At 41.7% G+C, this 26,561-nt stretch overlaps 1 protein-coding gene across 1 annotated transcript in view; it reads right to left on the bottom strand.

Annotated features, from left to right (window-relative positions):
- Positions 1-13,693, bottom strand: part of LOC117255300 (voltage-dependent T-type calcium channel subunit alpha-1I-like) — a 386,243-nt gene extending 372,550 nt beyond the window's left edge. Inside the window, exon 1 of the mRNA XM_078166400.1 lies at positions 12,445-13,693. The gene's annotated coding sequence lies outside the window, so the exon portion shown is untranslated. The remainder of the gene's footprint in view (positions 1-12,444) is intronic.
- Positions 13,694-26,561: the final 12,868 nt, after the last annotated feature.

Below are 26,561 nucleotides of genomic sequence, written 5' to 3'. Positions count from 1 at the left end.
TGCTAAAAATACATCCAATTTAGTTGCCACATAGTCTGCTAGAAATGCCATGATGTGTCACTAAAGACACCCACTTTTAGTGCCATAATCCCCACCACAAATGCCATGATGTGTCACTAAAAATATACCTAAATTAGGTGCCACAAATGCAGCTTGAAATGCCATGATGTGTCATTAAAAATATACCCAATTTAGGTGCCACAAAGTCCGCTAGAAATGCTATGATGTGTTGCTAAAAATACATCCAATTTGGGTGCCACAAAGTCCGCTAGAAATGCCATGATGTGTCGCTATAAACACCCACTTTTAGTGCTACAAATGCCATGATGTGTCACTAAAAATACATCCAATTTGGGTGCCACAAAAACCGCTACAAATGCCATGACGTGTTGCTATAAACACCCACTTTTAGTGCCACAAATGCCATGATGTGTGTCACTAAAAATACATCCAATTTAGGTGCCACATAGTCTGCTAGAAATGCCATGATGTGTCACTAAAAACACCCACTTTTAGTGCCATAATCCCCACCACAAATGCCATGATGTGTCACTAAAAACACCCACTTTTAGTGCTATAATCCCCACCACAAATGCCATGATGTGTTGCTAAAAATACATCTAAATTAGGTGCCACAAATGCAGCTTGAAATGCCATGTTGTGTCATTACAAATACATTAAATTTGGGTGCCACAAATGCCGCTAGAAATGCCACAATGTGTTGCTGAAAACCACCCAGGTTTAGGTGTAGAAATCACCACTGGAAATGCTGCAATGTGTCGCCAAAAAACACCTCATTTTGGTGCCACAATCAACATTGAAAATGCCATGCTGTATTGCTATAAACACCCTGTTTAGGTGCAACAATTGCCACTAGAAATGCAATGGTGTGTCACTAAAAACATCCAGTTTTGGTGCCACCATCTCCACTGGAAATCTTGCAATGTGTTGCAGCTGTAGTGTTGCAACATCACATTAGAAATGTTAATATGATACTAATGAAACCTACTAATGTAAAGTATTTGTGGTTGGTACAAACATACAACGTTTTCTTCTGGGGACTGGGTTGTGTGGCCTCTTGATTTATGTGTTCAATGAATTTCTAGATGTTGCATGCTTCTACAATGTTTTACTCATAAAATGTCTCATAATGGTGATAATAAAAACAAAGAAATGCAAAGAAATAATATTCACAGTGAGGGAGTCCCTTGTCTACTTGTTATTTGCTCTGTTCGTCAGCTGTATTCCCTGACTGCACCTCCTCTACCTGTCAGCCCCCTGGCACTCAATTCTCTTTGCACCACTGGGCTGCACTGACTGAGTGTGTGAGAGCGTGTGTGCGCAGGTGGCCCCAATCTTCCCTGTGAGAATATTTAAAGCCTGTTGGGATGGTTGGCAAGATAGCAGAGACAACACCTATGTGTGTGAGTATGTGTTTGTGTGTGTGTCAGCCTCGTCCCCAGAGGACAATAATGATCTGCGGTCAGGGTCAGGGGCAGTGAGTTATGAGGACATATTGATCCCAGCAAGCCATGCAGTGATTGAGGGTCATTTGTGCGGACAGTGGTTCCCTTCACTGAGCTGTAAGTGCTGCATGGTGGACGAGTGGACAAACCCTCACAGTCTGTCTTCCATATAGGTGATGTGGGCCACACTACCATCTCTAAGTGCATCCACTGTAGTAGTGTGTAGTAGTAGCACATGGCCTTGGTAAACAATCTGGATTATCCATAAAGACACAACACCACTTCACAAGTACGCTGTGTGTTTCATCAAGGTTCCCCGCAGGATATCGGTTAGCAGAGGCGAGAAGCAATGTGCCGCTCTAAATAATTACTGAAAAGCAAATAGACGGTTTGATTGATCCATCACTCACCTGCTGAGATGAATAAGACACATCTCAACTTAGTTACCGGATAATTATTTAAACAATCGCCTCACTTATTAAATGCATACACTTTGCTGTGAAATGTAACACCACTGCTCGTTTTCCCTGAAGCCTGATGTTATATTTCATAAAAATGATGTTAGCAGAGGGGCTCTTTATTTCACAAGACGGGGCGTCTTAACCACAAAACACTGCATGAAACCGTGTATCTGAATTAATTATCAAAGTTTTGGGTTTTTTTTCCATAAATTGATTCATCGTTTCGTCTATCAAATATCAGCACATAGGGGAGAAAACCCTTTGCAATACAGTGCTGTAGGAATAAGTCCTAAAACCCACAAATTAGTTGCAGTCTTTTGCGTTTTGGTTTTTCTGCATTTCAGGTTCACTCATCTGGGTCAGTGGTTATTTTGAGTGGGTTTTTGGTTGTCTGAAATAAGGTCTGTGGTTAACACAAGCTTTAAGGTCCAGTGTGTAGAATTTGTCAATCAATCATTGTTTATTCAAGGAAAAGTGCCTCAGCTTTAAGCTCTTTTACAGCAATGCCCTGAGTTAGACGAATACAAATGTATAATAGCAATTACAATACAATAATGAAAAAAGTCCATGAACACAAATAGCAGCAATGTCTATCAAGAACTATAAACAGCAATAAACAGTAAAAATATGGAAAATTTTAATAACAAGAATAAGGTCTGCTGTAAAGAACAGATACGTAACAACAATTTTGTTAACTGAATAAATTTAGGGGAATATATTGCCAGAAATGAAATATATTATAATATTTATGTTAGCTTGAGCTGCTAATCAGCTGAAATTAAGAATCATTGTGTGTTTGTACCTTAGAATGAGACACTTATATCTAGATTGGAAGCAGGTCCTTTCCCACAGAGATCAACATGTTTCTACAGTAGCCAAGAACAAACAAACTTAACACTGGTTTTAGATAGGTTGATTAATGTTTTTGCATCCGCCACTGTGGTTAGCAGCCCTTCTGTGATGAGAGTATCTGAAAACACCTGAAAACAGATGTTTGTTTGTTTTTTTACTACAAGAAACTGCTTTATTCAGTGTTTTCAACAGCTTAAATCAACGGGTCCTTTTGTTTTGGACAGGAAGAGACCTCAGGGGATAATTTGGCTCCTGGTAAAAACCTCCTGGATGTCTGGATCTTAAGTCATCAGAGAAAAATGGCTTGCACAAATAAGCAGACGACGGATTAGCGGCCCATCTCCGGCATGCCAAATAGCAACGGAGAAACATTTATCTGTAATGTGAAACTGCTTGATTTGGCGTTTTTACCAGTGTGAGTCACCTGTTTAGCTTTGGTGAGGATGAGATCTTTACAGATAATCCAGCTCCCGGTAAAAACCTCCTGAACAGCAAACACTGAAGGAATGCTAACCTGCAGAAGTTTCAGCTGGTTGCAATCTTTAATCCTCACCACTAGATGCCACTAAATCCCCCTAAATCTAACACACTGTTTCTGTGTAAGCAATACCTACTGTAAGAGATTTTTAAGTTTTGATTTACAACATAGAACACATCATTCAATACCCCGAAAGTGAATTTTGCAGCTTTTATATCTTTAAAAAAAGGCAATTACAAACAAGTGACTTAATGAGACAACAAAGGTTGACAGAGACATTAAACGTCATCACACCAAACACGAAAATTCATCGTCTGCCTTTACAGCCTCATTGGGTTTACAGTCCTGCTTCACTTTCCTTTACTTTTTGCATTTGTGCTTCAAAAATCATAAAAGTGGTGTTATTTGTAAATATCTTGCTAAACAAAACATGTTAGTATCATAAACTTTTGTTTGCTGCAAAGCTAATTTTCTGCAATAATCCAAAATCCAGAGGAAAAATTCCACTGGCTTTCTATGGAGGGAACCAGGGCAATGTTAACTTCCATGTTTTCCTAGGAAAAAAACATCATCCCTGCAGCACTCTGTTTCTTTGAGGCCAAGGTGATGTCTTCAAATCGCTTGGTTTTTCAAACCAACATTGCAAAATCTAAAGGAATGGAATATACAGTGATAAACTGGCTCCTCTGCAAGCCTGTGCAACTACATGGTTATCCTTCACCCCTTTCCCTGCACAGACATGCACAGATGTGAAATGCATTTTTGCAGAAGCATAATTTCAGCTTAAGAGCTTGACAGTTATTAAATTGTGAGAATGAGGATTTGCTACACACGCAAGTGATTAAATAAAATACCAACAAGTAGTATGTGTCAACCTTTGATAAGGTCTGACAATCACCATCTTTCTGCAGGTGAATTTTCAAAACGCCTTGAAGCAACTCTGGTCCAAAAAAGCCAAACGGTTGGCACTCAAACTGAAGGTGCATCTGTCACAAAAACTGCTAAATTATTTAACGAGGCACAGAAGTAAACAGTCTTTGGTAGAGAGGAAAAGGGAGTTGCAAATCAAAGCTCACTGACATGGGCAGATGTAGATTTCAGAGAAAAGTTGCTGAAAGCACGGAATTACAGACTCAAGAGCTGAATTGGAGAACTAAATCAACACCACTGTGACACGGTCTCGTCAAAAACTCTACATCAAGAGATTCCCAATACTAGTGCTCACAGCAGGGCTGTCATTCAGAATCCAAGGCCAGTGCGAAGTGACACATAACCTGGAATCAGGAGCACAAAAGCTGGAGCCTTTAGCAAAGGAAAAGTAATACAATTCTCCCCCATCCTTTTCCCTACATCTGGACAGGTCTACATTTAGAAAAAGCCAGAGGGTGTTATCAACCCACAGTGAACTGTTGCTGTATGTGTAACAATGTGGTTTATCTGTAAAGGTACAGCCAGCTATCTCGGGGGAGTCATTCGGTCAGAACACTCCTCTGGGTCATATATAATATAAGACAAAGGGTCAACGCTGTTCCCTGATGCCATATTCCAAGACAATGCCTCCTGCAATCAGCGATAAACAAATACAACACTGCTTTCATGACCACCACAATGTGGTTAAACACCTTACTTGGCCTCCCTGATCACCAGCTCTAAACATCATTAAATCTTGATGGGAAGTTCTCAGGCGCATAAAGCTAAGTAGATTTCCATCTCCTTCAGTCTCCCAGTGAGCTGAAAGCATTCCTCCAGACCGTAAGGGATGATCTGATCTGTTCTGACACTGCTCAGGACAGGTATGACAGCCTTCCAAGGAGGATTGACACTCGTCTGAAGAGAGTGCTCCGTCTCCTGAGAGTTTATTTCTATCCAACATGCTACAGCGAGATAATGGCATGTTTATCCAATGCATTGTGTGTCCGTGGAAGAAAAAAAAAACAACTGCTGCACATTGATGCTGAATGCTGACGGTGGAGAGATTTCCTCTCCATTATGTGTTTTGTGTTTTTCCACTTGTCAGCATTTAGTAACTAAATGTAAGCATTTAAGTTGCCAAGAAGCTCCTACACTATTGACCCCGAGTCAAATGCCTGCATGTACTATAAAAAGCTGTGAATTTCAATGAAGATAGTCAGTCAGTCTTTTAGATGGTGACTTACTGGGAAAAAAAAAAATCTAAAAAAAAGGCACCCTGAGGAGATTTCTTCCAATTCAGTATTTCTAACAAAAATGCACGGTGTATATCCTTGAGGCATCCTGAATGCAGTTATTTCCTCATGAAACATAAGTAAACATGATCTTTTTTTAGATATTAAAAAACCTGCTTTGTTTATATTCATGTTATCATCAGCCGTCTTCTTCTCCCCTGCCTTCTGTGGCAACATTGCTGAATTTCTTGGCAGTATAGGGCCACAAAGTGTCGATCAATCCAACCAGGTCTCAGTCTAACGCTGGAATTCCACTGGATGCGTGTCTGCTGCGTGCTCCACCGTCCGTCAACACCCACCGGCTGTGTTTGCTTTGCGGAGCAAGAGGACCCACGAGATCTCGTGAATTCACGCGTGATATAACAAGATGTAGTTTCTATAAACAGAACCACAAAACCAGAGTAGTAGTAGGAAGACATCTCGGTGCACCTCCATGATTAACATCTCCTCGTCCATGGTATCAATGGGGTGAAATGACATCTGAAAACCTCTGACCTGTTGACTTCAGGCCTGCCTCCACCCATTACGTTTTCAAGGTGTAGTGCAGGGAAATATGATCCGCCATGAACACTGTGTATTTTATTTTGAAAATTAACCGGATGTTTTATTTTGTTTCTGTGCACGACTTCCTGCCCCGCACGATCTGCTCCGTGCTGAATCGCTGCGTTGTGCTCCGACGTCCGGCAAAAATAGAAGTCCTGCGTATCCGTTGTGGAGGGCTCCGGAGCGCCACAGCTGTGACGGAGCCAGAACGCAGCACAGCCGCAGCTGGTGGAAACACACACATTGACTAGAATTGAAACATACCGGCTCCGCTGCTGTTCCGGGGCGCAGACGCAACCAACACGCATCTGGTGGAATTTGGGGGTAAAGTCATTGAAATCTGGCACTTGGGCAGTGACTAGCTGTCCTTTAATGTTAGCATGATACAGGGCTGGTCACCATTATAATTTAACGGCACTTGGCGGTGTCTCTGGGAAACACAGCGGGACAAGAATGAAAGTAAATGTGGCAAAAATCTGAGTAGGGAGGCGGGAGGGGTGTTGGATGGGTCCAACAAACACCGACTTCCACCCTAAAACCAACCACGTGCATGTGTTTAGGAAAAAAGCCATCAATTTGTGTAGTGCATTAATTTCAACGGTAAATTTCCTGTGAAAATGAAGGTGTATTTTGAAAAAGGACAATGCATGTAACAGGCATTACTTGACACAGCATCCCAGAACCTCAACCACCAAGACACCCAAGGTACCTTTCATGTCGTATCTAGACGTGGAAAGTCCATGACCAAACGTTGATATGTGACAAAGTCAGAGTGAGAATGTGTTGATCACTCGAACTGTGTAAAAGTAAGGAACATTAAATACTCCCCTTTTCTTTGATTGCTTAAATTCCTGTTTAATATCCTGGTACATTAGGTGACTTGTTCTGTTTTATGGCTTCCATGCACTGTTTTTTTTTTTTTTTGCAATACCATTGTGCTGCATTTGTCATCCGCGTGCTTGTGTGTACATGTCCATTCAAGTATAAATAGCCTAAGACACAAACAAAACGGGGACCCACTCATCAAAGCACCACTCCACCGCCTATCCGTGTCCATTTCATACAAAGCAAGCAATTGTCGTACAAATACTGAAGAACACGCACACACACTAAAAACCCACACAGCAAATTTAATCAACAAGCATGTGTACTGTGGTAAAGACGCCACCAGCACCAGAAAGGTACACACACACACACACACACACACGGCCACTAACAACCCCAAGTCGACCCTGTTTCCCCTTCCTCCAAGATAATACCAAGCTCTGCACTGGAGGTCACACACACCTCCTCAGCCACTAACCCTGATTGGCTCGTGGTCATTGGCCTGGGACTCCCAGCCCCTTGACCACCACCACCACCTTGTCTAGAGAGATGGTGTCTGACCAAGTAGATTCAGTGGATAAGGGGTTTAGATGGGGAGGAGGATGGGGGCGGCCGACCTTGAGGGAATGTCAGTTTGTTCTGGTGCTCATTTTCTCTCTGTTACTCACTCTATATGTGTAGAGTGGTTTTATAGCCCGCTGTCTTCTGTGTGTTCTACTGTATGGGTTGAACTTTTCCATTAGCAGCATATGGCCAGTCCCAGTGTCAAAACACAATGCTTTCTGGTCTCCACAACACCACCATCAACCATATCCATCACATTCTGCTCATGCACAACACTCCACTGTCTCTCACACATTTACTCTCTCAATGTCAGCTTGTTTAAGACACAGCAGCCAGCGACACTGGTCATAATAAACACATTTTTATGTGTTTAACAATGTAGCGAGACAATGTTTATAGCAACAAGGATTACAACAACATCCAGAGTGCTCCGTTGTCTCCTGGCAACAAAATTCCCTGCGTAACCAGTGAAACAGTGCAGAAAGTTTGTACTGCCCAGTAAGTTGCACACTGGTTTACACCCATCAAACAGTTGTGCGTATACTGGACACAAAAGGCAGAGCAAGCAACGCAACAACTTTATTATGTGTTCACAGATTGTGTCGCCCCCCCTCACACACAGACCTTTACTCACTCTATCTCTCCCTCAACAGCCGTGTCATCCAGTCATCCAAAGATCATCCAGTTAAAGGGACTACAGCCAGTGTTAAGCCACACTGAAACCACACAAGCCCCACGAGCCACTGGATGCAGCTGTAGTTGTGTCAGATGCGTGTTGCTTCACATCAGTGCGCTAAGCCACTTTTTTCCTCAAAGCCAAAAGTTGGTGATTTCCAGAACACACATCCAGAGAGTTGTGGTTGTTCATTCCTGCTGCACATTAAGCGTTTGTAGTATGAGCAAATACAAACAAGTCTAAAGTATGAAAGCTCGTGAATTGCTCTTGAACACATCTTTGTTCTTTAATGTCTTTTGGTCTCATTTCCTACATCATCTCTTGAATCACAAGTCATATATTCCACCCCCACATGGAGGGCCAGGAACCAGTTGCACAAAACACTTTAAGTTTTCTCCTTAAAGGGATAGTGCACCCAAAAATGAAAATTCGCCCATTATCTACTGACCCATATGCTGATGGAGGCTCAGGTGAAGTTTTAGAGTCCTCACATCCCTTGCGGAGATCCAAGGGGAGAGAAGGTAGCAACACAACTCCACCTAATGGAGGCTCACGGCGCCCCAGATTCAAACGTCCAAAAACACATAATTGGAACCACAATATATCTCCATACTGCTCGTCCGTAGTGATCCAAGTGTCCTGAAACCCCGACATAAAAAGTTGTTTGGACACTTGGATCACTACGGACGAGCAGTATGGAGATATTTTGTGGTTCAAATTATGTGTTTTTGGACGGTTGAATCTGGGGCGGTGTAAGCCTCCATTAGGTGGAGTTGTGTTGCTACCCCCTCTCCCCTGGGATCTCCGCAAGTAATGTGAGGACTCAAAAACGTCACCTTAGCCTCCCTCGGCATATGGGTGAGTAGATAATGGCTGAATTTTCATTTGTGGGTGCACTATCCCTTTAAGTATGACACTTAAGGCTTAATTTCTCCTCAGCTGAGGGATGTACACAGTTGCACAGAATCCCTAAAGGTTTCCTTTGTTAGGAAAAAACATTAACTCACTTACTGTGTTGAAAGAGATATTACAGCACTAAAAGTTTCCATGGAGATTGTTTGTTTGCTTGGACTCACACTTATGATGCCTGTTATCGTCTCACAAAGTTGGCTTAAATTTAGACAGTAAAAAAACAACACATTCTCACTGCGACCTCGTCACGTATTGACGTTTGGTCGTGGACTCTCCGCATCCTCATACGACGTGCAAGGTGGGTGCATTGGTTGTTGATGTTCTGTGACATGCATTGTCTTTTTTCAAAATACAGTTCCATTTTCATAGGAAATTTAACGTTTACATACAGTCTCTTTCAAAAGAAACACTATGTCAGTACAACACCACAAATTGATGTTTTTTTTTCCCCCTTCGACGACACACATGGTTGGGTTTAGGCAACAAAAGCACATGGTTAGGTTTAGGAAAAAAAGAACAGGGTTTGGCTTTAAATCCAACAGGACACAAACACCACTCTCTCTGGTGAAAGTCGATGTGTGCTGGACCCATCCACCACCCCTTCTGCCCGCCCCACTCTGACTTTTGCTGCCTTAACTTTCGTCCTTGTCCCGCCGCAGTTCCCCCTGATGCCACTGGGTGTCGTGAAACTATTACAGCAACCAGTCGCGTATCATGCAGACTTTAAACGACACCTTTTTTCGTTGGTTTCTGATGCCGCAAGTCACTGCCCGAGCGCTGGATTTCGACGAATTCGGAGTGAGACCGGGCTCAAAAAGAAAGAAAGGGGGAAAATGAGAAAACCATATTGGTCAGAGGAGGAAAAGATTATACCTCTGGAGGAATACAATCATAAAAAGCACAAACTGTAAAGGAAATCTGATCCCCAAATACCAGAAAACAGAAAATGATTGTAGGAAAAAAATGCAACAAAAATTATTTCAGTCAAATCAGAAGCGTATCCATTGGGTTCTCCTGGTTGCAGAACACTCTTCTTGGGTTGTGTTAGGTTTTTTTTTTCCCATTTAACATGAAGCTGGTCATGCTGCTGTTAAGACAGTGTCAGAAGTTTATTTTTTCACCCTACTTTGGTTGCTAAGATCTTCTGTGTTCTGCCTGGGGATTTCTTCAGTATAAGACCAACACAAGGAGAAAAACGTAAATACTTAAGTGCACATTTTAAGGAGACCTTCTTCTCCGTCATCGAAATCCAGCGCTGGGGCAGTGACTTGTGACATCAGAAACCAACAAAAAAAGGCGTCCTTTAAGACTTTTCCTTTAAGACCTTTAAGACTTAAGGATGTTTTCCACAACCGATTTTATTATGAGGAAACCTTAATTAGGACTTTAAGGAAAATCTTTACTTAAGGTGTTTTGTGCAACCGGTCCCTGGATTTCAGTCACAGTGAGTGTGCTGGCAGTAGCACCTGGAGCTGTATTTGACGTCCTTCGAGATTGATCAACAAATTAAATTCAAATTGAGTACACTGTAGCTGTTAAGAGTTGTAACATCCATTTCTACAAAAAACATTTGATTGGGCCTCACAGCTCTTTGTCATCAACTACAATTTGTCTTGATTCTTGGGAGAATCAAGACAAATGGGAAACACCCATTAAATAATTAAATAGGGTGAGTGGAGTTGATTGATGCATCCAAGCATCAAATGCTCAGTGGCTAAACAACACTAACACAGGGAAAGTCCCACATGTGAATGTTTATACGATGTGTTTTTATCCAGAGAAAGTTATAGTTAGTAGAGTTTCCTATGAAAACATATGGTTTAACATATTCACAAGTAGGAGACACCCAGGACAGTGTGGTTACAGCCTGAGCACCACCACAGGGGCAGTTGGGGAATTCAGTGCCTTGCTTAAACGCACCACAACAGTGGTAAGATAAAAACCTTAGTCCTTTTCCCACTAGTCACAAATCCCTCTGGTGGTTTGCACCTTGTGGTCACAAGCTCGCTCCTCTGACCTGCACACTACGTGTGAACATGAAGCAAGACCATGAGGTCTCAGCAAAGCCCCCAGTTTGGAAGGTAAAATACAAGCAAATAAAAAGGTATCATGTGCTGTCAAGGTTCTGATGGAGATGTCATGTTGCTGTCACAAATTCTGTCCTTGTTTGATAGGCCAAGCATGCACAGGGGAACAAGTAATGAGCCAATTACAGCCCTCCTGATCATTCCTGATGATGAGATGAAATGTCATCCTCTGGGATTTTAATTGCCTCACTCCTCTTGGATCTTGAACCAGTATTCTCCAGCGGCAAAGAAACACAAAGTCTTTTGTTTATTAGGAAGCAAACTGCAGTATCCATCTATCTATCGTACATATCCATCACTGCATAAATTAATGCATCATATTAAGTTAATTTTAATCCATAAGAAAACTGGATATATAATAAAGATGAAGCAGTAATACAAGACTGCCTGTTCATCATTAGTGCATCAATTATATCCATTCACTGTGCATTAGTCAAAGCTCCATATGGAAATACCTAGAGGAAAGTGATCTCATCTGTAACATGCAGCAAGAAACCTGATGGATTTAGAAAAGGCAGCCGGTTACTCGAAATCAGTTGAAAGAGCGTCCCCTGTTGCCCGTTTGGTCGCCTTACTCCGGAAAAAATCAATAAAGACAGGAGTGCCAAGATCTGAATAAAGAAAAAATGTCAGTGCTGCACAAGTCAGGAAATAAATACATTTTAAAAAAGATCAATACTTTCTTCAGTTTTCATATTTTCTCTAGAAGAGTCCGCAGGTGCAGGAAGGAGGAGAAAGAGGAGGAGAGCCAGAGAGACGCTCCCGGACCTGTTGTCCCACAGCTATATGAAGAAAATAGAAATTCATTATGTGCTGCGCGTTTGCAGCGACCTGCAGGGCGTCACGTAATTGAAAAAGCACCTGTGTTTTTGTTTTTTTGTTTTTTCTGATGAATTTGCGCCTCTTCAATAATCAACAGAGGCATGAAACCTCGTAAAAAAAAAAAAAAAAAAAATCACATGACACGCACTATACATCCTGAAGAATTATCTTTATTATATGATGTCATGGTAAACTGAAACTGTATGTTGTTTGTGTCTTTGGACATTATTTGTCTTGTTTTTGCAGTGCGTAATGTAGGCCTATGCCTTTTTTTCTTGTGAAGTCGTCTTCTAATTTTTACACTTAAAGACGGATTATGATTTTCCTCATAGCTGGTAGAAAACAAGGTGTTAAACTGATTTTGAAAAGTGAGAATTCACTGCATATCAACAATAAATTAAAGCCTCTGTGAGCAGAAACCTTGTTGGTTCTTGTTTATATCGAGGGTTGTATTCTTCATCACCGACTTCATCAGCTTAAACCAACGCTGTGACTGTATTTATGCTCATGAGACAAGCAACAGAGAGGTGAGGTGGAAAAAATGTTGCTTTTACCTTTTCAGACATCAAAGAAGAGCGCGGAGATATGTCTCAGGAGAAGAAGAAAAAAGCCTGGTAATCCGTAAATATGAGATCTACTTTCCAAATTCTTCTCCCGTGCTCTCTGTAACTCCAGAGCCTCTGCTGCGTCTCCGCTGGAGAGGTTTGATATCCGAGCGATTTCCCCTTAAACCCAAAGCAAATATCCGACCAGGAGCATTCCTGTGTTCAAAGCACTTCGGCTGAACGTCTTCCTCTTGAACATTTTTTTTCGGTCTTGCGCAGAACTCTGTAAGATAGCTGAAAGAGAGGGGGAGAAAATGAGCTGATGAACTGGACACCTGCGCGCATCAAAGCCGGATCCGACGGTGCGCCTCGGGAACCCACGTGTCTTTCCTGTCCTTCCTTCTTTCCCGTCTTTTCTATTCTCGTCTGTTCACCTCAACAGTGGGCCAAATGTTGATAAGGGGCCCAGAGGTGGTACCCAAGTTGACCACAGGAGTAATCGCCCCATCAGGATAGACTGACGCGCTGCGCCCCGGAGACTGGAGAGGTTACCGGCGGCTCGAGATGGCAGGTCGGTGTCGTTGCACCGGAGAATATCAGGAACACTGACAGGGGGAATAATCGAAGAAGACACGCAGGGGTGTCTCCTGCCCAGCTCCAAGCCTCTCCGTCTCTCCACTTCCAATCAATGCCCAACAGGACCCCCGCAAGGTTCTCCAAAATGATGTCCTCTGATGAGTCCCAGGTAAAGCAGATAAACTGAAGGTTGTCGCCCACCGCCCCTGAGGCGCACATGCGACTTACTGGATCAAAAACTGTGAAACTGGTTAACCAAGGGGGACTGGGTAAATAAATGCAGTGGAGACTACACCTGCCTGTTGCGGTTGCTTGGCGGGTCCCCGGTGCATTTCCAATCGGTGGGGTGTGGGTGAGGTTAGGTGGGGGGTATCAACAGTTTGCCCAGTCGCAGCTTGAGCCTACGCACAAAACATCCACGGGCTCCACGGGTCAATTCATCTCAGCGCCGAAATATAAGCTCTGAAACGGGACTGGCAGCCTGTGAGTCACGGATCGGTCTCCAGGGATTCCTGCATGATTAATATATACATTTAAAACCCGACAAGATGATTTAAAGTAATCAATCAATCACTAGTTTTAGATTTAATAAAGCTCATTATTGATATGTCTTTGCGTTGATTTCCACAAGCCACGGGCTGCGTGTCTCCGCCGGAGGATACAGGTGGGAGGCAAAAGGGCCTTTGAGGTGTCAGGAATGAATATTTTAACAGGAGGCGTGTGCGCGCGTGCGTGCCAGAGAGAGAGGGAGAAAGAGAGACAGAGATGTGGGAATCAAAATCAATGGTGAGCAGTGCGTGTGAGTGTGCGCAAAGGAAAGTGAGTGGATGAGAGAGGAAAAGTCAGCGAGATAAAACACTCTTAAAAAGAAAGGAAACACAGCGAGTGCATGATGGAGAGAAAGAGTGGAGCAAAACAGACGAAGAGACAGAGACTGAGATCAGCACCACGGACAGAGACCGGGAAGGCTCGCAGCGCTCGGGTCGCACCGGTTCACAGTTTTCTATGTTTTTATTAACCTTCGAGAAATACTCGGGTCAGGCTGAGTTCCTGGCCCACATCAGGCACCCGCCACGGGTCAACTTCACGGCTCAAATTCGGCACTGAGGGCACAGTAGCCTGTGGCGGATCGTTACCGGTTCCGGGTCTGTCCCATGTCGACATGATGCAAGGAATGAAGTTGAATCCTTTCAGCCTCAGCTGCTTTGTTATTGCAAATATTGTGATTCACACCACCTCCCCCAGAGCTCCCCTCACTGAGCTCCTGAATACTTGAATAAATTAGTTTGAAATAAATAATCAGGCTGCTCAGATTTTTAAGAAACATTGTGAGTGTTCTATCTTTAATTGACCTTTCGCCAAGTCCCGCCCCCCGGACGGAGACCAATCAAAACGTAGCATCGTACAATAGTAGTCCAAACAGAGTTCTTTTCACACTTGGGGGAAGTATCTCATATGTAGAACTGTTAAAGTTTCTCTCATTCTGACATGAGTGGCAGTGTCTATTAGCACACAATGTCATCAGGCAGAACAAGAGGACAGGTGGACGCCTGCAGAGATGGAGGTGTTCAGTGATGAAGTAGTGAGGTGATAGACATTTGTATTGAGTGCTCGGACTGATCTTAGTTCAGCCTCCAGGAAGGTCCTGTACACTCAAGAATCCACTGGTTCAACTTGAAAATAATTAAAGGTATAATTTGCTTGCATTGTAATAAATAATTCTTTGGTCAAGTAGATTTTAATTAATGTATTAGGTAAAAAGTATTCAATATAATTGTATTTTTGATTTTGTGGCAATTATTTAATTAAAATTTAAATAAAAATGTTTGGAATAAAATCCACTCATTATAGTTAAATACAACATAAGCATTCTGTTTATTTAATTCCAAATATAGAGAATATTGAGTGAATTCAAGTTAATGTAATCAGGCAGTTTTCAGTCGAAAAGCATTTCCTGTCAAAGTGCGCCTTTTTTTTAAAAAAGAAAAATGCAGCAGGCTATCTTCTAGACAAGACATTTGAATCGAGGTGAATGCCCATCTACTTCCACATTGCTCATCTTGCAGAAAGTTTTGGCTGACTAAGGTAAGGAAACTTGTTGTTTTCACTGGACTAGTAAGGACAATGCATGTATGGTGATATTACAATATAAAATGAGCTATCACAGAGAAAGAGACTCAACAGCAACATAAGGTTAACACAAGGCTATATGTTAATGTAGTAGTGTGCGGTTGTTGCGCTATTATATGAACACGGCATTATACATTTTGGAAGAATTCATATGGATCGAAGCCAGATCGAAGCACGAACTTTATTTTGAAGGATGCAGGTTAGCATTTCCGGTATCATGCTAGATGTCCCTTACGTGTTGTCAATATATCCTCAGTATGTTCTTATGAAATTGCATAAATAAGTACATTGGATTTAATGTTAGGGTTAGACACATGTCCATAAAGGGAAATATTGGGGGATTAACGCTGGAACTATAACGAGCATTTTACGATTAACGGAACTGCACTTTCCGCACTTCCGCTAGCTTTACTTTCTTTGTGTTAATGGCCAAAGTACTTCCTGTTCAGTGTCGTCTTTCCGGGCACGCAACTTGCAAACGAGAAGGTAACTTACTTAACACACGTGAAGTCTGTATATTAATTGTTATTATTATGTTTAAGAGCTGCAATTCCATTCCTTGTCATGCATAAATCTGTTCATTTAGTGTTAGTCTCCCGCCAGCAGCGAGACTAGTTAGCTTGTTAGCAAGGGGGGAGGAGGGTTAACATGGCAGCCACAACAAACCTTCACATGTTACGGCTAAACGTTACACTAAAGATGTTTCTGAGTCCATTCTCACTGAGGGCGAATATACGCGTGGATTATTCTTGCGGAAAAATATTAAAGTTGATTTCATGGGTTCTTATGGAAGTTTGCACACCAGGGCGGAACTTTCGTGCGGTAAAAAACGTTTCCGCCCAGACTTTGACCCCCCCGCGGAATTCGCCGGCGGAACTACACAGCTGGGCCAGTGAAATTGTTTGTTTATTGTCGCGCAGACCGGGAGAGTCTGAAATCCAGTCAGGCAGGACAGTATGGAAGAAAGGTTGATAATTTCACAGCACCCCGTCCTTTTTGATAAAAGACGGGATGATTTTATGAATAATGAATTAAAGGACGTCTGGCAGTCCATTGTCCAGCTTGGTGGCTGCGGTGAGAGTGGTTAAGTGCTAAAGAAAGTTGATGTTGACGCTTGCTAAACGTTAGCTTGCTAGCTCGCTGCCGCTGCTGCTGCTGCTGCTACTCCTACTCTCGTCCATGTTCATCCACACCCGTTCACGCAGCGCAGACTTGGAACACAACAACGCAAAATAACGCACCGCGTCCGTACCGCGCCTGTGTGTATGGTTTGAGCATGGAAAGGCACTGCGCGAATATTCCGCAAATCCGTCCCACATTTCCGTATCGCGGCAGTGAGAATGAACCTTAAGCAGTTGGTTTTAAAGAGGACATGAAACACTGGTCAATATGAGTGTGGTTCGTTTGCATTTCACCTTGGGTAAGATATGGCTCTGAAATATATCATGAATTTCACCTAGGTTTGCTGGAAAACTAAAAAGTATTTCCCCCTTTCGCCACTAGGAGGCTGCCATCTTTTATCCAAGCAGCTGGTGACGTCAGCGGGTGTGTTGGGGTCTCCCGTCTGCTTGAGTTATCATTGGAAATGGTCAGTGGTGAGTGCAAAGAACAAGGAAAATAGGGCCATAAACCAGTTTGATCTTTAATCTATTCAGTGTACTGAGAGTTTCAGCAGTTCTGAGATTCAGTAAAATAGCTTAATTTAACTTTTACAAGTTTCACCCGCGGCTCATCTGCACTAGAGTGAAGGAACTCAGACAGCTGAAACTATATTAAATTGATTGAAAACTTCCTGATTAATTACATAGGCCTATCCTAAACTTTAACAAAGACAGTGCGGAAGCATCGATAACCATGAAAAACATGTAAACTCTTATGATTTTTAAACCGAGTCTGGCTGGACCGTGCTCAGCACTGCATCCAATGCCAAGAACAGATCCACTGCTTTCCTGACGCAAATTTAGCCAGAAAAAACGTTCTCTCTCTCTCTGTTGTTGGCTTTAGATGTTGCTGAGCGTCGTCCGGTCAGACTCGGTTTAAAAATCATAAGAGTTCACATGTTTTTCATGGTTATCAATGCTTCCACACTTTCTTAGTTCAAGTTTAAGATATGTTATTAATCAGGAAGGGCTTCCGCTCAATTCGGCGTACTAATTATATAAGTTTTCAATCAATCTAATATAGTTTCAACGGTCTGAGTTCTTTCACTCTAGTGCAGATGAGCCATGGGTGAAACTTGTTGTAAAAGTTAAATTAAGCTATTTTACTGAATCTCAGAACAGCTGAAACTCTAGGCCCGTTTCCACCGCAGGAACTTGGGGTCATTTTACGGGGCCGGGGCCGTTGGTGCGTTTCTCCACCACAGGAACCACCCCCAAAGGACAGAGTTCCGGAACTTTTACGGGGGCTAAACAAGTCCCTGCCTCGGAGTAGGTACTCAGAACGGCCCCGAAAGACTCCTGGCTGGGGCTTGGGGATTACTTGGTGCTGATTGGATATACTCAAGGAGGGATGTGATGTCAACAGAAAGCAACAAAATAGCCGGCATTTTTAAAACTCAGCAGTGAGTTATTACAGACACCGCTATCGGCTAACAGCGTCCCTACTTCGCCCCGGACAAAAATGGTTGCGCAACGATTACGTCACGTCCAGAGCCCGGTAACTTTACAGGAACCTTCCTCGTACTCAGCTCTCTCAGTGGAGACACAGCGGTTGAGAGGGCCGAACGAGAGGACATTCCTGTAGTAGTTCCTGCCCCCCAAATAGTACCAGGAACTTCTTCAGTGGAAACGGACCTTCTCAGTACACTGAAAAGACTAATGATCAAACTGGTGTATGGTTTTACTTTAGTTGTTTTTGGCCTTTTTTCTTTGTTCTTTGCACTCATCGCAAACCGCTGATTTATCATTTCCAATGATAAATCATGCAGACGGAGACTCCAACAAATCCGCTGATACCGCAAAATACTTTAGTTTTCCAGCAAACCTAGGTGAAATTCATGTTATATTTCAGAGCCATATCTTACCCAAGGTGAAATGCAAACGAACCACACTCATATTGACCAGTGTTTCATGTCCTCTTTAATGTTGGGACTGATAAGTGTATATGCTGGTGCAAGACCATGAATAGTGAATAAGGACTCTAAATAAACTTAATATTGAAATATTGTTTTAATTTGTCATCCATCCGGACATCGACATGGCTGACACAGAGGCCCTTTATTAAAAATGTATTGTCCAGTGATGTGATATGCTTGTAACATATTTTTGACAGCTTCATACTAAGACACTTACAATTTCATGTTGCAGGACACTGAGAACTTGGAACTTGAACAGCTCATCATGGCAATTACTGTGACCAGAGCTTCTACAAGCAACAAGGACATTGGAATTGTCATAGAGGGCGTGGAAGTCATCACAGGACTTGGAGATATTGCCAGGGCTTGTTCTGTCCTCCTTGGCTTGAACTACGCGCTGAATCTGGATTACCCCAGTCAGCTTAAGTATACCTTTGAGGTTTTCCAAAAACTTTTCATGGAACTGGATGACTCAAAGCTGTCAAACAAAGTCCAGTCCCTCAAGAGCAAACTTCTGGCTTGAACTGGTTGCAGTGTATACTTTTGTGCTACAAATTGCTTCTGCAGAGTTTGAAAATTGCACTTTTCAAAGTGCTATCTTTGCATGTTAGCACTGATTTGGATTTTATCCCAAGAATTTTATTTATGATATTTTATTTTCATGGACATATCACCATTGTGCAATATGGACTTTATTTTTGTTTTTATAAAATAGTTTAAAGTCAGCACTGTCATTTTCAAAGTTATGGTTTGAAATGAGACTAGTTGCAATGCACACTGTTTTGCTACACAATGTGTAGAAAGCCTAAGAGTGAATGGTTAATAAAAGTTATTTGGTAACATTCAATATCACAGTATTTTGTATTCTGTACTTTCTGGGACATAAACTAGTTACTGTATTCCTAAGAAAAAAAAGAATATTTAGATTTAATTCATTGTATAGATTAAATTTAAATCAATTCATGTAAATGATTATTACTCAATTATTTATCATTGATATGTATAATTAAATTAATTTTTATTAGTACTATTTACACATTTAGAATTTTTATCTTTTTCATATCAACTTAATATTTTTGTTTAGGTTTTAATTAATTCCTTTTTGTTTTCTATTCAAATCTACTCATATTAAATGGATAAGTATTAAGGGTCTCATTTAATTACTATTTACTCAATACCAAGCATAGTGAAATTTAATTAATAATATTGCTTGTAATCTGTTGCCTCATTGTTGCCTCATTGTGAGTAGATTTGGTGTATTTTTTCTTACAGTGTGCATCTTTTTAAGTTGTTTCAACACTGGCATCATTGAGTCTGTCCTATCAGTATTTTATATTCTGACAAACTTTATTAGTTTAGTACAACTAATATGATTTGCTTTGACCAAAAAAAAAAAAAAAAAAACATCACTTATTATAATAATTTAAACTTGATATTTATCCAAAAGTTGTGTTGATATTTAGTGGTTGAAATTATTTATTTTAATTCCATCCAACTAAAAACTGTCAGAATCCATCACCATAACTGCTTATCCTCTTGAGGGTCGCAGGGGGGCTGGAGCCTATCCCAGCTGACATTGGGCGAGAGGCGGGCTACACCCTGGACAGGTCACCAGACTATCACAGGGCTGACACATAGAGACAGACAACCATTCACACTCACATTCACACCTACGGACAATTTAGAGTCACCAATTAACCTGCATGTCTTTGGACTGTGGGAGGAAGCTGGAGTACCTGGAGAAAACCCACACTGACACAGGGAGAACATGCAAACTCCGCACAGAAAGGCTCCCTCCTGGGATTGAACCATGAACCCTCTTGCTGTGAGGCAACAGTGCTAACCACTGCACCACCGTGTAAAGCATTACACCAGTCCATCCAAGACAAACATTTAATGTAAAGTTTACTCAAATGCCCCGGATTGTCAAAATGACATAAAAACTTTGCACAGTTGGTGACCTCCCGCCTGTGTGGATGAGAAAGTGTTTAGCATAAAGTTAGGCTGAAGTGAAATAAAGACTGTTTCTTAGTCCAGAATCTTTTCCCCCTTTTCTAGTAATTGAAAAAAAATTAATTTGCCACAATACATTATTACAGTTTACAGTTTTGTTCATGTGACACAGAATTAAATGCTTAAACAACAAAAAAAAAGTTGTTAAACTAACCTAAAATTCCTGTCAGACAAGGATCATGTGACACATTAATTTTGTGTCTGGTGAACTCAAAACTTTTGTGACTGTGTTTTACCAAACTAAAAGTTTTGAGTGCAAGCTGTTTCAAAAACAAATTAGGTTTAGTGAGCTTACAGTGAACCTGAAGTTGCCCTCTTTTGGCTCCTGCAAAACAAATAAGCACTTTTAATTATCTCACTACGCATCATTACAAGATTCTGTGCACTTTAAGACGACATCATATCAATACTTATTATGTATTTCAGCTTCAGCCACTCCCCTCCCAAAACCCTGCTCAGTTTATTTGGTCCTGAGCCTTCACACTGTCCATCTAACAGCATTACAAACAGCCAAAGCCATCAAAAATGCTTCGCCTACAGACATCTGATACCATTTTGCAATCATACAAATATGAGCAATTATTAAATTTAAGATCTGAGAAAAAGTTCAGCTATAAAAGTAAAAACTAACCTGCTGTTTTCAACCCATTTGCTTCCATCAGATGAGCTGCCCAGTCAGGTAAAAACATACCAATATTAATGTGGCTTTGCCCGCTGTGTGCCAAACTGTACCAACAGGAGGTTCACCAAAATGTGGTACTCCAAACAAAACCAGCAGCCCCCCAGACACTGCTGGCTTGCTGTGTTATAGCTGATTAATATGGGATGGACAAACAACTAATCCATCACCTCACAGTGCTTCCACAGTGGATAATTTGATAACCAAAAACATTTGGTAATAAAATGACCTATAAAGAACTACAGAATGAAATACTGAGCGGCTGATTTCTTCGATCAGAATATATCTTTATTTTGTGATTCAGACAGTGGGTATAAAAAGGCACTCCCACTGCTGGGTTCCATTAATGCTGAAATTACAAAGTATTAAAATGTGATACTGTGGCACACTTCAGGATAAACTACTGGCTTTTACAAAACAGGTCTTTGAAAAACTAATTTAGTATAGGCTAATATGAGAATAAAGTCTTCAGGGCAAAACAAGAATTGAATAAAGGATTTCGAAAACGACAATGAAACAAATAGACTATTTGATTTTCCATGTCAGAGGTGAGCTCTGAGGAGTGTGTCTGCAATGACACACCTGCAAGCTGAGCTCAAATCAATCCATTTACCATATGACTAAACACCAGCTACTGTATTGTTCTACTGCTGCCCAATTTAGTTATGCTAATTGACTATATTGATATACATCTTCATCAGATCCTAGAATCCTTGGGGTTTTGATTTGGCAGATCAAAATTAAATACTCCTGAATTTAAATAACCTTGCAGTACAGTACAGTTTACAGTGGAAGGTAAACTGAAATACAATTACTATAGATTTCTACAGATTCTCAATCCGGACACTCCGACCATTCAAATCAGATTACAAAGTGTCTTTTGCAACAACTTCAAATCCCAAGTGATGTCCATGCTGCATCTAGTAGAGCTTTCTCTGGTGCGACAAAGGAGTTCTGCACCACGACTTTACAGTGCATTGTGTGTAAGGTTAAATGATGTACCTCAGTTCCTCATGCTTTTGGACTGTACTTGTATAGTGCCTTTCTAGTCTTCTGACTACTCAAAGCGCTTTTTACACTCTGTCAGATTCATCCATTGACACACTGGTGGCCGAGGCTACCATACAAGTCGCCACCTGCTACTCAGTAAACCAATGGAGCTGCCATCGGAAGCAATATGGAGTTCAGTATCTTGCCCAAGGACACTTCAACATGCAGCCTGGAGGAGCCAGGGATCAAACTGCCAATCTTCCAATTAGTAGACGACCCACTCTTCCCCTGAGCCAAAGCCTCCCTTTTGCCTTGGAAAGCGTAGCTACATAGCTACTGAAGCGTCCGTCATTACCACAGTAACCCAAAGTCAAGCTGATCACTTGCAAATAACCTTGTGCGGACAGTCTGTCTTTAAAGGCACTATGTGTAACAATTTCAGTTGTTCTTTGAGACAAACAAATTTTGCAGTCAAAAGTGTGTCCTAGCACATGTGTTTACCTCCATCAGCGTATCTAAGTATGTCCGTAAGCTCCAAAATTCTCATTTACATATACATTGCGACCTGTGTCTCATCATGTACAGTACAGGCCAAAAGTTTGGACACACCTTCTCATTCAATGTGTTTTCTTTATTTTCATGACTATTTACATTGTAGATTCTCACTGAAGGCATCAAAACTATGAATGAACACATGTGGAGTTATGTACTTAACAAAAAAAGGTGAAATAACTGAAAACATGTTTTATATTCTAGTTTCTTCAAAATAGCCACCCTTTGCTCTGATTACTGCTTTGCACACTCTTGGCATTCTCTCCATGAGCTTCAAGAGGTAGTCACCTGAAATGGTTTTCCAACTTTCTTGGTCAAATAGCCCTTACACAGCCTGGAGGTGTGTTTGGGGTCATTGTCCTGTTGAAAAATAAATGATCATCCAACTAAACGCAAACCGGATGGGATGGCATGTCGCTGCAGGATGCTGTGGTAGCCATGCTGGTTCAGTGTGCCTTCAATTTTGAATAAATCCCCAACAGTGTCACCAGCAAAACACCCCCACACCATCACACCTCCTCCTCCATGCTTCACAGTGGGAACCAGGCATGTGGAATCCATCCGTTCACCTTTTCTGCGTCTCACAAAGACACGGCGGTTGGAACCAAAGATCTCAAATTTGGACTCATCAGACCAAAGCACAGATTTCCACTGGTCTAATGTCCATTCCTTGTGTTTCTTGGCCCAAACAAATCTCTTCTGCTTGTTGCCTCTCCTTAGCAGTGGTTTCCTAGCAGCTATTTGACCATGAAGGCCTGATTGGCGCAGTCTCCTCTTAACAGTTGTTCTAGAGATGGGTCTGCTGCTAGAACTCTGTGTGGCATTCATCTGGTCTCTGATCTGAGCTGCTGTTAACTTGCGATTTCTGAAGCTGCTGACTCGGATGAACTTATCCTCAGAAGCAGAGGCGACTCTTGGTCTTCCTTTCCTGGGTCGGTCCTCATGTGTGCCAGTTTGGTTGTAGCGCTTGATGGTTTTTGCGACTCCACTTGGGGACACATTTAAAGGTTTTGCAATTTTCCGGACTGACTGACCTTCATTTCTTAAAGTAATGATGGCCACTCGTTTTTCTTTAGTTAGCTGATTGGTTCTTGCCATAATATGAAACCATTTCAGGTGACTACCTCTTGAAACTCATGGAGAGAATGCCAAGAGTGTGCAAAGCAGTAATCAGAGCAAAGGGTGGCTATTTTGAAGAAACTAGAATATAAAACATGTTTTCAGTTATTTCACCTTTTTTTGTTAAGTACATAACTCCACATGTGTTCATTCATAGTTTTGATGCCTTCAGTGAGAATCTACAATGTAAATAGTCATGAAAATAAAGAAAACGCATTGAATGAGAAGGTGTGTCCAAACTTTTGGCCTGTACTGTACGTGCGCCATCTTGAAAATACAGGTACGTACAGGGACATACTTGAGAAATATGGAATCGCCTTTCGCGTTTTCAGTTGTCGGTTTCCGGTTTCCGCCTGCAGGTAGAGTGACGAAAAGCAGCAGCAAGCAGGCTAGTCACAAGTGCCAGTGCATTTGAAAAAAGGCAAAAAGGCAACGTGACTGGTGATTTCAAAAAACGAGGGTCAAAATCGGGGTAGCCATTCCCAGGTGGAGAGAGCTGCTGAAGGAGAATCACAGCTAACAGCGGCTAACAGCTTTTAGCGACCAGCACCGCTACCAGCGCTGCTAACCGCTGCTAGCCACCTTTAGCGCTGTTAGTGCTGTTTGTGGCGCTGGTTGCTAACAGCTGTTAGCGACGCAGTGTTGCGAGGAGAGGGATGAGGTGTGTGAGGTTGAGCCACTTGTCAGTTGTCAAAAGACAAGACGTGATTGGTTCGTTTCGATTTACACTCGCCCCAACAGTCCTACGTTGTAAACACAGCCAGCATGATGAGGAGGGGGTTTGTCAACTCACGTCACGTGTCTGTGTAGGATCCTGAATGAATACTCCATGAAGTATCAGATGACATGGTTTCATCAATGTTATCATAGCTTTTTGGTACACAGTGGCTAACGTTGTTGCAATACGCGTTTGAATGCATTATACGATCTCAACACTAGATGGGAGAAATTCCTACACAGTGCCCGTTTAATATCTGATTTGAGCACTGAATCTCATTTGCTTGCAGTGTCAACGTAGCATAAGACTCTTCCCAAAGGCCAAGATGTAAATTTGTAAAAAAAAAAAAAAAAAAAGACCTGTTTCGTTGTTGAAGTATTGGTGGGCAATGTGTTATGTAGACTATTCCCTCTGACAAGTGGTGTAAGGTAGTCGCAATGGCCCCATCTCGTCACATGATCAGAGACCTGACCTTGGATAACATCAATGTACATATTACCCAGCAATCATTATGGTACATCTGTATGTCCTCCTTGCATTTTAATTTCTCCTATAGCTATTTGGGATCAGTAGGACCCGATAAGTAGAAAAAACTAAACTAAACTGTCCACTTGTGTCGGGATCAGCTGCAGACTGACTTGGAAGAGATGGCGGCCATCTTGTTTTTACATGGATTAGTGTATTGTGCTCTTACTACCACTAGATGGCACAAAAACAGGTCTTGTAGAATGAAGTATAGGGTCAAGTAAACCCAAAATGTGACATCTTCATATGGGGACACAGGGTCTCGAGGAGATATGACAAAAAATACCAAAGAAAATAAAAGAATATTTAGAATCTAGAATAAGGGTATAATTTTGTTATAGATGCTATTGAATCTTTTAGAAAAAAATGACAGATGGCTTTGCCTTTTTCAAGAGCATATAAAGCAAATGGCACCGTTTTAATTAAATTAAAGTTCTTCTTTGAACACAGGCATATTTCCAAGTTGGCAATTACTCATAAGGGCACATTCTCCGACACATTGTTGGAGGGTCCACCCATCTCACGGGCCACAATGCCACCACACTGCCCGCACTGTCTATATTTACGCCCCTGACTCTGACTGTCCTGGAATCAGGGTACATATTCATGTTAACAAGGTCCGACTTTGAGATTTGGCAAGCTGAGCATTTATGACATCGTCAACAACAAGAGATCACATATGGCAACACAGAGCTGAACTCTTACCTGCACAGTCCTTTAGTGTTTGGATACTCATTTTCTTCTACCTTCTTAATCTCCATCATCATTTGAACTATTTGTTATATTTACTTCCCCTCAGCTTTATGCATCAGTTGGCTCAGCAGCCCCATCATCACTGCTGTTGTTGTTGTTGCCTGTGAAGCAAGTGTTTGCTTCACTAGATCTTTTTGAGCTTGGAGGCAGTGGGAATAGTGCTCGCAGCAAGCACTGGCACACTTTGATGAAAATGCTTACTCTAAAAAGTCTTCTTCCCTCTTATACTTTTCTGTGACCTGGGTCCTTTTGGTACATTTATTCCCTTCCCTTACAGCAATGGCAGCAAAAATAGCCTGTAATTGAGCTGAAAAGATAAAGAAAAAAATTCATTCTATTCAACATTTCTTTTCTTCTCTTTTTGGGCTCTTTTTATGCCGGCAGTTATGGATCTCTGTCTAATGGCAAAACCACCCGTGAAAATAACTGTAGTTAAGCTCTTTTAACTGACAAAGAACATTGACTCTGAGGCCTTCAGTCCCTCCTTCTTAAGTCACTGTAACTAGTTTGGTATTGAAAAGCTTCAACTCTAAAAAAGGTAAAGGAGATTGCATTGTCCCATTGCACAAATGCCCATATTACATCTCCGGAGAGGGGATGAAGGGTTTGATGATACGTACCAATAACCCAAAAGTTAATCCACCAGGTGCTGAGTTTTTTGTCTTTCAAAACCAATTTTCTCCGAAGCCTTGGCATTTCAACACACTCTGCATCTTCTCCCCTGCCTACTCACATTTCAAGCCACTCAACAATGAATGGCAGTGAGTTATGAGCAAACACAGGCAGTCGAAACATATTACGCTCCACAGCCAGTAAAGCAAATGACACATTTGGGGATTGTGCCAGAAATCTGGCTATCACTATTCAGTATACGGTTTGCCAACAGAGGTTGATAGAAGGGAGATGGACCACTCACTGCAAATTTATGTGGGGATTTAATCAGATTGTGTCAACACAAAGTGAATATGAACCGACACTCTTTTTACTGAGCAATA

This window comes from Epinephelus lanceolatus, chromosome 3 (genome assembly GCF_041903045.1).
Source record: "Epinephelus lanceolatus isolate andai-2023 chromosome 3, ASM4190304v1, whole genome shotgun sequence".
NCBI classification, from domain to species: Eukaryota; Metazoa; Chordata; class Actinopteri; order Perciformes; family Serranidae; genus Epinephelus; species Epinephelus lanceolatus.
Note: the sequence above shows the minus strand (reverse complement) of the source record. Positions and strands in the feature narration are given on the sequence as shown.